The 16,164-nt window shown below is 46.3% G+C and overlaps 1 protein-coding gene across 1 annotated transcript in view; it reads left to right on the plus strand.

Moving 5' to 3' along the window:
• The window catches only part of LOC309566295 (interferon regulatory factor 4-like), a 63,589-nt gene that overhangs the window by 16,221 nt on the left and 31,204 nt on the right, over positions 1-16,164 (plus strand). The window lies entirely within an intron of this gene.

The following is a 16,164-nucleotide window of genomic DNA, read 5'->3' on the forward strand; positions in this document are numbered from 1 at the left end:
TATTCCTAATACGAGTTCTAAAAAAAAAAAAAAATCCTCTCCATAGCTGACCACCTGTCCTTTTTTTTGGTATCCAAAAGAGTACCCTTTACTTGTACTAAAAAAAAAAAAAAATCTCCATAGCTGGCCGACAAAGCTCATTTGGGTAGAATGATAGCCAGCACCATTAAGACAATTTCCTGTGAGCCCAAGCTGTCATCAGTGTAGCATGAGCTCACAGTACTCCTGTTCTGATCGGAATGATGTGCACTCGCCCCTCAGTCTCGGAAGTAGGACCCATTATGTCACCAGACAAGCCAGTATGTAGGCAGCTGCAGTCTACTTTCTCCACAGCAGGTGGCGCTCTCCCACAGCTGCTCTGTTGCTGGAGGGGATGTCGATAAGAAGAAGATTCCTCTATGTTTTCCTGGGTCACTGGGGGAAGCTGTCCTACTGGATGCTGCCATCCCACGTGACACAAGCAGCCATCTTGGGTTAGGCATAGCTTTTTTAAGGCCCTTGCTCCCAGGTTTTGGCACGCTTTGGTGAGTGGACAGAGTAAGGATAGGTACCCCGCCTGTAAGAGACAGTGCTAAAGAATAGTATTAGTGCTAGAGAAAGGTTCTTGATGAAGAGGGTAAGAGTAGGGCCTCATCTCTTCTGGACATCCTCCTGGTTGGGGACCAGACAGCCAGGCCGCATTCAGTCCCCTCTCAGCAGGTGCTATCATTCCGGCCTGAATCTACACCAGTCACACTACTGAATTGTGAGTGTGCCGGGCAGGGTGGTTCTCCTACTGCAGGGGTCAGGAACCTTTTTGGCTGAGAGAGCCATGAACACCACATATTTTCAAATGTAATTCCGTGAGAGCCATACACTATATTTCAGGGGTCGGGAATCTTTATGTAATATTCATATTCATGGGTAGCTGCTATACAGTGAGTAGATGGAGCCGTGTGAAAGTGCTGGGAAGAGAGCAGAGCAGGCAGGTATGCAATGAGGCCGGAGTGGTGAAGCACCTGCAGGCCTGCGAGTGATGGAGGTGAGTATAGGCCCTGAGAAAATGGCGGCCGGCCTCTGAAGGCCTCAGAAGTGGATGTGAGAGGCAGCTCCCGCGGGTGTCAGAGGGGAAGGAGATCGTGTCTGTCGGGGCACAGGGAGCGGATGGCAGGTCTCCTTACCGGGCGGTGATTGCCAAGGCCCTCAGCAAGATGCACAGCACACGAGCCGGCGGCGGTATCGCGAGTAGGTCGCAGGGTCCGTAGCGCGGCAATCCGGTCACCCAGAGACGAACTGAGGGTAGCGGTGGGTAGCCCACAAAGTGTACCGTCGATGGGTGCAGAAATCTCCTTGGCACCGGGCACAGCTACGCGGATGGCACTGGATTGACTATTAGATGCAGTGGAGCTCTGGGACTACACATCCAGCGCGGCTTACGTCCGGACACGCCGCCCTTTATTAAAGATTTGTCTGCTAGCCAGATGCAGCCATCAAAAGAGCCACGTCTGGCTTGCGAGCCATAGGTTCCCTACAGAGGCGTAACTAGAACCTTCAGGGCCCTGGTGCAAGAAACCATGAAGAGCCCCCCGGACCCCTGGCGGGGGCCCTTCCCTTTAAGGCTGGGGCTCTTCCAACTGATCCTGGGGCCCTTTACTCTCATTTCGGGGCCCTTTCACAAGTTCTGCACTAGGCCCCCTTCCTGCCATCTTGGGGCCTCCCAATGGTGGTGGAATGCCAGGGCCCCGGTCGCAGATTTGACCTTTGCGATCCTGGAAGTTCACCCACTGGTGTCAGTCGTTTTTATTTTTTGGTATTTTAATTGTATTATTTTTTATCATTTTATTTTATTTTTTTACAATGTCACTGACTATGACTCTGTCCATTCATAAAAGGAAGGAGCTGATAAATGACATATTTACCGACCCCTTCCTGGTTATCTATTGTGAACCATCCCCTTCTGCAGCCAGCAGGAGAGGGGAGGGAGCACAGTGGGGGGGGGGGGGGGGAAGCACAGTAGGGGGGGGGACCAGGGAAGCACACAGGGGCCCAAAGACAGTAGAACACAAGTGAAGTGGATAGGAGGGGCGGTAGGGGCAGCATACAGAGGAACCAATCTCCTCCATTTTCCTCCTGCAGCTACAGGAGGAAAAAGGAGGACAGTGATTCCTCTACATGATGCCCCTGCCGCCCTCCTATCCAGGTGTACAGGGGAGCTGCATGGGCCCCCTGGAGCATGGGGCCCGGTTGCGATTGCAACCCCTGTAGTTATGCCCCTGGTTCCCTACCCCTGTCCTACTGGGTTTGTTGTTATCTGTTGCTGCATTTCTTCAATACAAGTTTAATGCACCTGCCTGTGTGAGTTATTGACTTTGCACCACCCGGCACCCCACCTACAAGTAAACTGCAGAAATAAATGTATTGTAAGGGAGACAGGCTCAACGGGTAGTGGCAGCAGTAAACCATGCACCAGACAGGGACACTTTGGAACAGCCCAAGCAGGTTTCTCCTGCACTTCTATTCAGCTAGGCAAGAAACACACAGTTCAGTGCAGGAGGGCTTTTTACAGCAAATGTATCTATACAACAAACAAAACATTTGCTCATCTGAGTCACCAACTAAAATAATGTCAGTTCCTGACTAACTTGGTGCTTTCTAATAGATTACCCTAAAAAAAAAAAAAAAAAAAAAAAAGTACATTTACATTTTTAGTGTTCTGTCAGTTATCAGCCTTTCACTCAGCAGCAGGCTAACAAATAGCAAAGACAGAGCCAATGAGCAGGGCCGGGACAAAGGGTGGGCGGGAGGGACGGCTGCCCTGGGCACTGTGATATCATGTGAAGAAGGAGGGGCACCACAAAGAGATCGAGGGAGAGGGGATTTGTGTTGGAAGGGGGCATTTGAGGGGCAGCAGGGGGTAAGTATTGTTTTAAGAGGGGAATTTGGGGGGTGGTAATAGTGGTGATTTAGAGGGATTTTTGTTGGGAGGGGGGGAAGAAGATTTGTGCTAGGAAGGAGGATTTGGGGGAAATTTGTGCTGGCAGGGGGGATTTGAAGTGGGGGGGGGGGTGTACTTTTGTGTAATTTTAGGGGTAGAGGATTTGTGCTAGGAGGGCGGAATTTGTTGTTTTTGGGGGGCATTTGAGCTGGGGGGTATTCGGAGGATGGAGGGCAAGAGAGGGGGGGTTTCAGCAGGGGGGATGATTTGGGAGGAGGGGGGATGTATGCAGATTAGTGCTCGTTGTTTTTCTGGGGGATTTTTTGCTGACACATAATGCTCATATATCTGGGGGGGGGGGGGCGGCGCAGCTTGGCATGTTCGCCCTGGGCTCTAGATGACCTTGTCCCGGCACTGTCAATGAGCCTCAGTCAACTCACGTCTTTTAACCACTTCAGCCCTGGAAGGTTTTACCCCCTTAATGAGCAGGCCATTTTTTGCGATTTGGGACTGCATTACTTTAACTGACAATTGCGCGGTCGTGCGAAGCTGAACACAAATACAATTGATGTCCTTTTTTTTCCCCTTTAAATAGAGCTTTCTTTTGGGGGTATTTGATCACCTCTGCGGTTTTTCGTTTTTGCACTATAAACAAAAAATGCGTAAATTTTGAAAAAACACCAATATTTTCTACTTTCTGCTATAAAACATTCCTAATAAAAAAAATGTAAAAAATCTAATTTTAGTTTAGGCCAATTTGTATTCTGCTACATATTTTTGTTAAAAGGAAATCCAAAAAAAGCGTATAATAATTGGTTTGCGCAAAAGTTATAGCGTTTACAAACTACGGGATAGATTTATGGACTTTTTATTAGTAATGGCGATGATCAGTGATTTTTATCAGAACTGCGACATTGCAGCGGACAAATCTGACACTTTGTGACACTTTTTGGGGACCAGTGACATTAATACAGTGATCAATGCTAAATAACATTGCACTGTTACTGTATAAATGACACTGGCAGGGAAGGGGTTAACACGGAGTGATCAAGGGGTTAAATGTGTTCCCTGTTGTGCTTACTAACTGTGTGGGGGATGGATTGAACAGAGTCAGAGAGAGATCGGTGTTTCAGCTTAGCTGAATCACACGATCTTTCCCTGCCTGTCTGACAGGAGAGCCGACTTACATTGTTTTTCATACCAGACGGCTCTCCTGTCAGTTTTGCCGACGATCGTGGGAGGCCGGCGGCGATCGAGCCCGCTCCTCCCGCAGTCTGCCTCCCGCTGTTTCTAAGTTGGAGCGCGACTCCGGCAGCACATGCGCCGCCAAAACTGCGTGCACATAATCGCGTAGATCTATGTGATTATGCGCAGCTGAGCTGCTCTGCCGCAGTAAATCTGCATGGGGCGGTCGGCAAGTGGTGAAAGTAGACACGTGCAGAATGGAAAAATGTGTTTAGTTTCTTTTTTTTCGTTGATTTGTTTAGTTTAGTTTCGTTTGGTTTCATTTCGTTTCGTTTTCAAAACATCATCAACCAATTTAAATTCTGCGTTAAGAATAGCTGGTTGTTACGGAGCGGGCTGGGAAGCCGGCCGCCACATCCTTAACAACTGATGACTCATCAGCTGTCACCCGCTGAGAGCTGAAATGTAAACTAAAGAATGCCGGCAATAGAAAAGTCAGAAGAAAAAACAGCATGGGGGCGCCCCCCCCGCGCCCCCCCCCCCCCAATTCCTACCAGGCTCTTCGGGTCTGGTATTGATTCTAAGGGAAACTCCACGCCAAAATGTTAAAAAAAAATCCATACCAGACTATTGCCCACATGTTGATGGGGAAAAGGGCCTCTTCCCCACAACTCTGGGCTTTGGCTGTGGGGGTCTGCAGGTGGGGGGGCTTATGGAAATCTTGAAGCCCCCTTTATCATTGGGGCCCCCAGATCCTGCCCCCCCCTCCCCATGTGAATGAGTATGGGGTACTACCTTCTCATTCACCAAAAAAAGTGAATAAAGACAGTACATGTGTCTATGACAATTCCTCTATTAAAAAATAAAAAACATTCTTCCCCCGATGTAAATCAATCCTCAATCACGCCGCCTGCTGGACCCAAAAAAATAAAAACCCTCCGGCCTCCGCAGACTGCCTGCTCCTTCTTCTGACATCCCCGTCGGTGATGTCACAAAGGGGCGGGGTTGCCCACTGATGTCATCGGGTGACTCTGCCCATTACCAGAGGAGCAGGCAGTCAGCGGAGAGCCTTTGACGAGGCCGGAGGTTTTTGGGTGCGGCGGGATTGAGGATAGATCTACATTGGGTGATGTACCAGAAAAGGGTCTGGTATGGATTTTTTTTTTTAATGTTGGCGTGGGGTTCCCTTTAGAATCCATACTAGACCCGAAGGGCCTGGTATGGATTCGGGGGGGGGGGGGGGGCCCTACGCTGTTTTTTTTCCTGACTTTTCTATTGCCAGCATTCTTTTGTATACAGTTCAGCTGTCCGTGGGGAAGCCAGCTGACAGCTGATGAGTCATCGGGTGTGAAGGATGTGGCCGCCGGCTTAGTGGCAACCAGCTCCTTAACAACCAGCTATTCCTCAAACAGAATTCGAATAGGTCAATCGTTTTTTTTTCTACAGATCTGAATTAGAACTGCTTTGAAAAATTTAAATTCTGTTAGAAAATGAATAGATGAAACGAATTTCAATGAATGTTCAAATACATCCGAATTCATAAATAACCAAAAAATGATCTGAATTTACTTTTGGAATGAAATGAGTTGCACGTGTCTACTTTAACCACATAACGACCGCCCGCCGCAGGCAGCCGCTCCTGGGCAAAGTGACGTTATGTTACGTCTCTTGCTCAGGAGACTCTAGGGGGCGGACGCTCACCGCCGGTGGCACGCTCCCGCCCCCGTTTTTCAGCTGGGGAGCCAGTGCATGTGACAGGCGGCTCCGATGTCCGCCGGCCACTCGCGATCTCCAACAGCTGAGAGAGAAAGACAGACGGCTGATGTAAACACAGCCGTCTGTCATTCTCCCTGAAGTGATCACAGAGGCTATGTGATCCTGCTATATAGGATCGCATGTCTCTGTGATTACTTCACAAGTCACGCCCCCAGTTAGAATCATGCCCCTAGGGTCACACTTAAAGAGGTTGTACACGAGAAAAAAATTTTTTCTCTTCTTTACATCCTGAAAGAGAAACCCATAATGAGCTAGTATGCATCGCATACTAGCTCATTATGAAATACTTACCTTAGAACGAGCCCCCGCCGTGCCGTCCGCTTACCTGTATGACGGGCGACATGTATAGTCGCCCGTCTTCCGGGATCGCGGCATCCGGCCATCTGATTGGCCGGAGCCGCGGTGACGTCACTCCCGCGCACGCGCGCGGGAGCCGACGGTCACGGCACGGGGCTCTGAAGGAACGGCACGATCTGCCGTTCCTTCAGAGTGCATGCGCCAGTGACGTCACTGGCTGCATTAAAGGTAAATATCTCCTAAACGGTACATGTTTAGGAGATATTTACAGTACCTATAGGTAATCCTTATCATAGGCTTACCTATAGGTACAAGTTGTAGAGGAGGGTTTACTTCCTCTTTAACCCCTTGATCACCAATACAGTTAACCCCTTCCCTGCCAGTGTCATTTTTACAGTAACAGTGCATATATTTAGCACTGATTACTGCAGTAATGTCACTGGTACCCCCAAAAGCATAAAAAATGTCAGCCAGGGGTCCGATCTGTCCGCCGCAATGTCGCAGTCCCGCTAAAAATCTCAGATCACTTCCATTACTAGTAAAAAAAAACATAAAAATTACATAAATCTTTCCCGTAGTTAGTAGACGCGATAACTTTTGCGCAAACCAATCAAAATACGCTTATTGTAATTTTTTTTACGAAAAATATGTAGCAGAAAACAAATTGGCCTAAAATGTTAAAAAATGTAGATTTTTAAATTTTTTTGGGGGAATGTTAAATAGCAGAATGTGAAAAATATATATTTTTTTCAGAATTGTAACTCTATTTTTGTTTATAGCGCAAAAAATAAAAATTGCAGAGGTGATCAAATACCACCAAAAGAAAGCTCTATTTATGGGGAAAAAAGGACATCAATTGTATTTGGGTACAGCGTCGCACGACCGCACAATTTTTCGTTAAAGTAACGCAGTGCCGAATCGCAAAAAAATTGCCTGGTCATTAAGGGGGGAAATCTTCCGCTCCAGTAGTGGTTAAGGGAGGGCAGGTGGTGGGGGGGGAAAGTTAAAGCGTAACTCCACTTTTGTTGAGAAAAAAACATTCCCCTCTGGGTGATCTCTGTACATTACAGGGATTTTACCAAACTTTGTTGCAGATTCCTACCTTTTGTTAGGGCTCTTTCACACGGGCGTTCCGTATGTCCGTTTTTCATCCCATCCGTTTGCGGATGAAAAACGGACATAATGTATCTCTATGTAAATACGGATGTCATCGGATGATCATCCTCTGACGTCCGTTTTTTGTCAGTTCAGTTCAGTTCAGTTTTTTTGAACCGAGGAGAACCCTATTTTTTCTTCCTTTCAAAAAACGGAACGGAAGCAAAAACGGATGTCAGTGGTGTCATCCGCAGACATCCGTATTTACATAGACATGCATTATGTCAGTTTTTCATCAGCAAACGGATGGGATGAAAAACGGACATACGGACCGGATGACACAAGTGTCATCCGTGTCCGTTAGGGTCCTTTCACACGGCCGCTCCGCTGCTTTCCGTGTGTCCGCAAATCATCCTATTTTTTTGCGGATGATTTGCGGACATCAATGTAAGTGAATGGCACTGCGGATGTCAGCGGAATACCATCCGCTGACACCCTATTTTCCTCCTTTCAGTTCTGTTCCGTTTTTTGGAACGGAACAGAACCCTATTTTTCCATCCGTGTAAAAAACGGAAAGGAAGGAAAATCGGATGTCAGCGGTGTCATCCGCTGACATCCGCAGTGCCATATACTTACATTAGGTCCGCATATCATCCCATCCGCTCCGTGGAAAAAAAAAAAAAAAGTCCCGCAGCGGACCTTTCACACGGAGCGGCCATGTGAAAGGAGCCTTACAAAAAAAAAAAAGGAACTGATCGGGCAAAAAAAAAGGAACGCCCGTGTGAAAGAGCCCTTATTCTGAAGAAATCATTGTTTGTTCCTCTGTGCTGAGTGGGTCTAATGGGAGTGGTTTCATAATTATCTATCAGCTGTGGCAGCTGCAGGGCACTAATGAGGAAATCTGCTGGGCCTGCATCCCTTTAGACGTGTTCCTATTGGGAGTATCTCACCAAAAATTACATTTTTATTGCAGGGGATGTCAGAAATCTGACTTGTATCTTAGTGCAGACTTCTGGGAAAATCAGTGAGCCAATCACACAAGCGGGAAATTATGTTTCTGGGTTGTGGTTAGTATACATTCTGTGTACAGCACACCTCCAGGCGGCCATATTGTATTGCATTTTCAGAAAATTACAAAAGCTGCAGATTAAAAAGGAAAGATAATTTTTAATAACATTCAATCACAATATGATTTGTGTCGCAATTGTATATGCTATATTGTTTTTTTCCTTTATGTGCTGATTTTTTTTCCCCCCACGAAAGCGGAGTTACCCTTTAAGCTGGAGTTGCACTTTAAATAGCATGACTAACTCTGGTCGTTGGTGTATATAACGAAATAGAAACTGCTTGTGTGTTATAAATTATTACTCATGCTGTAAAATGAATGGGAAGAGGTACTGCGTGTCAAAGCAGGAAATGCTGAAGCATTTAGGGAAAGGAAAATCACAAACGGTCAAACGGCCAACAACCATCGGATTAATTGCTCAACACTTCCTTGAGAACGGTAAATAGTGAATTTGTTTGCAATGTGCCTGTATGAGAGTTGGATGAATGAATACAAAGCGTCCCTCAGTGCTGCCTAATGGAAGTCTCTTGTTCCATTAAAAATTGATAACGTACAAACTGCTATACAAGGCACTTAATGGGGTTTTTTTTCCTTTTTTATTGTTAGCAAAGTGATATAAAGAGTTATAGCCCCTGTCAGGTTTTTAATGCTGTCTGGGTCTCTGGTGGAAAGATCTCCCCTACCACTTCCGGCCCCGGTTATTAACCACTTGCCGACCGCTCACTCGAGCTCTACTGCGGCAAAGTGGTTAGTTATCGTCCAGCGACGTAGACCTATGTCGCTGGACTCCTCCCCTTGTGGGCGGCGCACGCGCGGCGCCGGAGGCTCGCTCCCGCTGTATTCATTCACAGCGGGAGTCGGGCCAGGGGAGGAGCGGCGGCGATCGCCGCTGCTCTTCCCCGATCGCCGGGGAATCGAGTTTGGAGATCCGCCCGCTTTGTTTACTGTCTCCTAAGTGACAGACAGTGACAGATTGCAGGGTTCAGCATAGCTGAACATGCAATCTGTCCCTGTGTCACTCAGTCACCTCCCCCCACACATGTCAGTAAGCACCAGGCATACATTAACCCCTCCCTCTCCAATAAAATTAACCCCTTCCCTGCCAGTGTCATTTTTGCAGTAACAGTGCATATGTATAGCACTGATTACTGCAGTAATGTCACTGGTACCCCCAAAAGTTTAAAAAATGTCAGTCAAGGGTCCGATCTGTCCGCCGCAATGTCGCAGTCCCGCAAAAAAAAAAAAAAAAAAATCGCAGATCGCCGCCATTGCTCGTTAAAAAAAAAAAAACACCAAACATGACAGAAATCTTTCCCTTAGTTAGTAAACACAATAACTTTTGCGCAAACCAATCAAAATACGCTTATTGTGATTTTTTTTACCAAACATATGTAGCAGAAAACAAATTGGCCAAAAAATTTAAAAAAATTTAGATTTTTACATTTTTTGGGGGGAGAATTTCATATAAAAAAATTTGAAAAATATTGTTATTTTTTCAAAATTGACGCTCTTTTTTTGTTTATAGCGCAAAAAGTAAAAATCGCACAGGTGATCAAATACCACCAAAAGAAAGCTCTGTTTGTGGGAAAAAAAACGACGTAAATTTTGTTTGGGTACGGCGTCGCACGACCGCGCAATTGTCAGTTAAATTCGCACAGTGCCGAATCGCAAAAAGTGGCCTGGACGTAAGACAGCAAAATCCTCCGGTGGTAAAGTGGTTAATATTAGTGATCGACCGATATCGCTTTTTTTAATTTTTTTTTTCTTATTTTTTTATTCATTTTTTTTATACACAGGTACTCTTGAGGAGAGATTTGGGGGTCTAAAATACCCAAACCCCTCCTCTGCACTTAAAAGCATTCAAAACGCCAAGCTTCGAATGCTGTCATTTTTTTGAATCTGGCGCTGAGTACCCGGAAGCGATGTCATGACATCACTTCCGGGTTTTTACATGGACACCTGATCAGAGCCGAATGCGGCTTTAAACCGGTCTTCAGCGGCCATGCAGGCTGGTTGCCTGGGTCTCCCGGTGGAACGGGAGACCCGGGCGAGCTTCAGAAGGCGGCGGGAAGGGGGGCGTCCTTGAAGAGAGATCTGGGGGTCTAAAAGACCCCAAACCACTCCTCTGCACTTAAAAGCATTCAAAATGCAGAGTTTGGCTGTTTTGAATGCTGTCATTTTTTTGAATCTGGCGCCAAGTACCCGGAAGTGATGTCATGACATCACTTCCGGGTTTTTTACATGGAGACCCGATCAGAGCCGAATGCGGCTTTGATCGGGTCTTCGGCGGCCGTGCAGGCTGGTTGCCCGGGTCTCCCGGTGGAACGGGAGACCCGGGCGAGCCTCGGAAGGTGGCGGGAGGGAGGGGCGTCCCCTCTCGCTCCTTGTAATCACAGCCGAGCGGCTTCTCAGCCACATCGGTTGTCGTTACAAGACAGCCGACCGTCGGCTATGGACGCCGGTACTGGGGATGATGTCTCTAGCTGCAGTCATCACTCCGATACAGCACTTTCCCGAAATATCGGCAATATCAGTAACCTCTGGGGCCGATTCCAATATATCGGGGAAAGTGCATATCGGCCCTTGATATATCAGCTTTGCTGCTAATCGGTCGATCCCTAATTAATATTACAGGAATATTGGAAACAGCAATCAAAGCATAACCAAAATTCTGACCCCGATGTAAAAAGATCTTCCAATTTCAGCCTGCAGCCAGCCACAAGGGCCACAGCTTCCCAGTTCCCCCTCTTACAGAATTACAGAGCATAGGATTAAGTTATAGACAGCCTGTGCCATGCACTACTGCAGGGATCCTCCAGCTGTTGCGGAACTACACATCCCATGAGGCATTGTAAAACTCTGACATTCACAGACATGACTAGGCATGATGGGAATTGTAGTTCCTGAACAACTGGAGGACCATAGTTTGAAGACCCCTGCACTACAGCTTCCCCCTATAAGGTATACAGCACTGATTTTTTAGTGCCTTTTTTTTTTTAATTTTTTAAACATGCGTTAAAATCTCTTAACACTCCATTCACATATAGGCTTTTCGGATCGCGGGCAGAATTGCCGCGATTCTGCACCATTGCAAGTCGCCGAACGCCCAAGCGATTCCGTGACTTGCACTGTCGCAATTTTATCGCCTGACGAATCGTGGTAAAATCGCGCAAACAGAATCGCGGGACGCCTGACGACCCAGAAGAAGTACAAGAACTTCTTCCCACGATTCTGTTTGCACGATTTTACTGCAATTCGTCGGGCGACAATCGGGGCAAAATCGCGCCGCGTTTGGGGTGCCATTGCAAGTCACGGGAAGCGCATGGGTGTCACAGTGACTTGCAATGGTTCAGAATCGCGGGCAAAATTGTGGCAATTCTGCCAGCGATCTGAAAACGCCTATATGTGAAGGGAGCGTTAGAGATTTTAATGCATGTTTAAAAAAAAAAATAAAACTAAAAAAGAAATCAGTGCTGTATACCATATTTGCCCTATATGTTGCCGTATGGGAAATACTTTCTTTTTCTTGTTTGTATCAAATCAATAAAAATGTATTATGTACTAAAAATACAAAACACAGGAAATGTGCATTTATTGCCGAAATAAATATTGAATGAGTACTGAATATGTTTATTTTTAAATTGTGAATGGAGCCTAAAGTTACACCATAAATGCAATATTTATTACAATATCAGGACTTACAAGGTGGGTATAGTAAAAGCTGAGTCTTCCATTTACCACACATTTAAAATATATTTCTGGCCAATTTAAAAATAAACATATTCAGTATTCATTCAGTATTTATTTCTGCAATATGTTCACATTTCCCTGTGTTTTGTAGTTTTAGTTTAATAATTTTTTATTGATTTGATACAGACAAGAAAAATAAAGTATTTCCCATATTGACTCAGCAAAATATAGGGCGAATATTAAATGCAATATGCAATATTCAAGTTTCATTTCCAATTAAGTAGTTTTATTTATAATTAACTTATACCGATCTTGGGCGTCAATTCACTAACGTTTACCGCATGTGTTAACATGGTCACCTGACTCATTTTCATAAATGATCGCATGCGGTAAAAAAGTCCAATTCACAAGAATTAAAAAAATAATGATTATGCAGTGATTACCGCAAAATGAAAAATGTGACGGTAAATATCGCCAAAAAAAACATGTGGTAAGCTCTTAAGTCCAATTCACAAATGGAACAGAGAGTAAAAAAACATGCAATATTTATCATCAGGGTTTTGCTGGCGGTATTTGTCAGAAACAGTGTGGGGGTCCTCCCCAATGCATATCAGGCCCTTCGGGTCTGGTATGGATTTTAAGGGGAACACCACGCAAAAAGAAAAAAAGGTGTGGGGCCCCCTCTAAAATCCATACCAAACCCTTATCTGAGCATGCAGCCCATCAGGTCAGGAAAGGGAGGGGATGAGTGAGCGCCCCCTCCTCCTCCGGACCATACAAGGCCCCATCACAAAGCACCTTGTCCCCATGTTGATGGGGACAAGGGCCTCTTCCCCACAACCCTGGGCAGTGGTCGTGGGGGTCTGCGGGCAGGGGATTTATCTGAATCTTTAACAAGGGGGCCCCCAGATCCCGGCCCCATGAGTAGCCCTGCCCCCTTGTGACATCAGCGGGCAGGCACATGTCGGGGCGGTGACATCACAAGGGGGTGGGGCCACCAGGTGACTCCTCCTCTTGGCTATTTAAGAACTGTCAGACGGCAGAGCAGACAGTCGTCGGAAGTCTTAATCGGGGCCGGAGGTTTTTTTTTTTTTCATATTTCTTGAGTCTGGCTTTGCGACGGGTTTCGGTAATGATGATAATCCACATCGAGGGACGTTCTTTTTACATTTTTTAATAAAGGAATTGTCAAAAACTGTGTGTGTTTTTATTTCTTTTTGACACTTTTTTGGTGAATGAGTAGGGGTACCCCATACTCATTACATAGGGGGTACATTGTACCCCTACTCAGTCACCTGGAGGGGGGCCCCTAGATTCCGATAAGTCCCCTGTCTGCAGACCCCCACAACCACTGCCCAGGGTTGTGGGGAAGAGGCCCTTGTCCCCATCAACATGGGGACAAAGTGCTTTGGGGTGAGGGGGCAGAGGCCCAAAGCACCCCGCCATGTTGAGGGCATGTGGCCTTGTATGGTTCAGGAGGGCGGGGTCGCTCGCTCGTCCCCACCCTTTCCTGACCTACCAGGCTGCATGCTCAGATAAGGGTTTGGTATGGATTTTGGGTGGATTTTTTTGGTCCCTCTTAAAATCAATATCAGACCAAAGGGCCTGGTAGGCATTGAGGGGAGAGGGGGGTCATCTGTTGTTAAGGACGCGGCAGTCCGCTTCCCGGCCTGCTCCTTAGCAACCAGCTCAATGCGATAAATTACTACATGAAAATATATAGTAATTACCGCAATATTGAAACTTTACCACAGTAGTTACAACTGCACAATTGTTAGTGAATTAAACATTTACACATTTGTTTCCGCATTAGTTATTTTACCACATTTTTTCCGCGTTAGTTAACCCTTAGTGAATTGACCCCTTGAGTTTTTAACCACTTGCCGACCGCCGCAAGTACATATACTGCGGCGGTCAGTCCCGTGCAGGCAAAGTGACGTATGGGTACGTCACTCGCCCGCGAGCCAATAATGGGCGAGCGCGCGCCGCCGGAGGCGCACTCCCACCCCCGCTCATTCACGGGCATCTCCGCGCGAGTGACCGGCGGCTCTGATGTCCATCGGTCACTCACGTTCTCCTGCTGGAGAGGGAGAAAGGCAGGCGGCTGCTGTAAACAAAGCCGCCTGTCATTCTCCCTGATGTAACAGCACAGATCATACGATCCTGCTATGTAGGATCGTATGTCTCTGTGGTTACATCAAAAGCCACACCCCTTTACAGTTAGAAGCATGCCCCTAGTGACACACTTAACCCCTTGCTCTCTAATAAAGTTAACCCCTTCCCTGCCAGTGTCCTTTTTACAGTAACAGTGCATATGTATAGCACTGATTACTGTAGTAATGTCACTGGTACCCCCAAAAGTGTCAAAAATGTTAGTCAAGGGTCCGATCTGGCTGCCGCAAAGTCGCAGTCCCGCAAAAAAAAAAAACGCAGATCACCGCCATTACTAGTTAAAAAAAAAAACAATAAAAATGACATAAATCTTTCCCGTAGTTAGTAAACGCAATAACTTTTGCGCAAACCAATCAAAATATGCTTATTGCGATTTTTTTCACCAAAAATATGTAGCGGAAAACAAATTAGCCTAAAATGTTAAAAAATTTAGATTTTTAAATTTTTTTGGGGAATTTCATATAAAAAAATGTGAAAAATATTGTTATTTTTTCAAAATTGTTGCTCTTTTTTTGTTTATAGCGCAAAAAGTAAAAATTGCACAGGTGATCAAATACCACCAAAGAAAGCTCTGTTTATGGGGAAAAAAGGACGTCACTTTCATTTGGGTACAGCGTCGCACAACCGCGCAATTGTCCGTTAAAGTCACGCAGTGCCGAATCGCAAAATAGGCCCTGGTCTTTCAGCAGCCAAATCCTCCGGGGCTTAAGTGGTTAATAACGATTTTTTAAGAAATCCTTATCGCTGGATCATCAGCAGAGAATGTCAGATTGAAAAGTGCTAGATCCAAGCTTAGGAGAATACACTAAGGTAATATAATTGATCTCTACTAACCTCATGTAACATGGTCCCAGTTTCGTATTGTCTTCTGCAGCAAATCTCCAGTTGGAAATGTGTCCTCACTCTTTGACCCTTCCTTCCTCTATTAGGTCTCCAGTTTCTGAAAGTCCTCTCAAGCATTACATATATTAAGCATTAGGTGCGGTCCTTTGGTGATGTTGGGAGGCCACGTTTGAGGTCCTCCTTTAGCTCATAAGTTGACAACCACTGACTTAAAACGGAGCTCCACCCAAAAGGGGAAGCTCCGCTTGTGTGCACCCTCTCCCCCTCCACTGCAACACTTGGCACTTTTTAGGTGGTAGCGGGTACCTGGTTTTGACAAGTACCCACGGTGATCTACGATGATATCCGGCCCCTCCTTCTCCCCACAGCATTCTGGGACACAAATAAATCCCAGAAGACGGTGGGACCATTCAGAAAGTCCAGCGCGACTTGCGCATAAGCAGTAGAAAACTTTACCTTACCTAAGATGCCCGGTGCCTGCACCCGAAGCTGAAGAATTGGTTCGCGTCTGGACATTGCAGGATCCCTGGACAGGTAAGTGTCCTTATACTAAAAATCCGTAGCTAGGTAGCTGCTGACTTTTAATTTTTTGGGGGACGCCGGAGCTCCTCTCAAGTCTTGAAGCCAGAGGTTTGGCACAATAGCCAAGCAACTAGAATTTTCAGGATCAGTTTCTCAAGTCACCAATGGCAGCTTCCATGTTTCTCTCAGAAAATGTTTCCAATGAGAGTAAATTTGTCCTTGTCCATCAAATTTTCTATACTGAGGTAACACAATGGCCAAGAACAGTGGCGGCCTATCCATTGGGGGGCGCAGGGGCGCCGCCCCCCTATCCATGCGTCTGGTCCCCTAATCTACATGCAGGGCGCTGGACGCATTGATTCCAATGGGGTTTTTTTTTTTTTTTGGAAAGCACCTGATTAGAGCCAGAGTCTCTAATAGGCTTCAAAATAGGGTGGGCTCGGGGCGCAGAGCGCTGCACCCTGGTCACACCCAATTTTGTGACGATAGCGGATGAATATTCCCTATTGCCACACCGATTCTCCTCCCGGCCAATTAGGAAGCGGGTCCTTATACCTGTTTCCCGATTGATTGGCCAAAAGGAGAAGGCATCCTAATGGCCAAG

The sequence above is a fragment of the Pelophylax lessonae genome (assembly GCF_965119305.1).
Source record: "Pelophylax lessonae genome assembly, chromosome: 11".
NCBI lineage: Eukaryota > Metazoa > Chordata > Amphibia > Anura > Ranidae > Pelophylax > Pelophylax lessonae.